This window comes from Frankliniella occidentalis, unplaced genomic scaffold (genome assembly GCF_000697945.3).
Source record: "Frankliniella occidentalis isolate FOCC.00 unplaced genomic scaffold, Focc_3.1 Scaffold399, whole genome shotgun sequence".
NCBI classification, from domain to species: domain Eukaryota; kingdom Metazoa; phylum Arthropoda; class Insecta; order Thysanoptera; family Thripidae; genus Frankliniella; species Frankliniella occidentalis.
In genome coordinates, this window is record NW_026267521.1 from 153,201 (window position 1) to 153,956 (window position 756).

Consider the following 756-nt stretch of genomic DNA (forward strand, 5'->3'; position numbering starts at 1 on the left):
TCCGTCTTTTTATGATACAAAACGACCCTGAAATTCCCAGATCGCTCTCTCAATTCTTTCTCGAGTTATCGTGCGGACAGACAAACAGACAGACAGAAAGACAGACAGACAAACAGAATGAAACTCTTCCGGTCAGTGGAGTAATGGGCTTCGCTTATCGCTCAGCCAACTATCGTGCCGCCGTGTATAATGATACAACACAGACGCCGGTTTGAACGTGGCCGCTGAGCGCCAGTCACGGCTTTGATTGTTGGCTGGGACGGTAGTTCCGCCTTGTAATAATTTCGTTTTAAAAGGGGCGGGAAGTATACTGATGCAGCCAACCTATAACTGAAAATATATATTTGGCTCAGCGATTAGCGAAGCCCATTACTCCACTGACCGGAAAAGTTTCATTCTGTTTGTCTGTCTGTCTGTCCGCACGGTAACTCGAGAAAGAATTGAGAGAGCGACCTGGGAATTTCAGGGTCGTTTTGTATCACAAAAAGACAGATCGAGTTCGAAGATGGGCATTCTAGTTTAAAAATTGACTTTTAAAAAAATCAAAAACCAACGGCTGCAAAATATTCATTTTTTAAACTAGTAGAATGCTGTGCATTATAGGCCGAGTGAGTTTGTAAATTTATGAGAGCTTTGATTTGACTTCTGATTGCGAAAAAACCTATTCGCAATACTTTTTCTTTATTCACCCTCAATAAAAGGGTGAATTGATAGATGTCAATTAAAAACTACTACTGAAAGAAATACATAATTCAA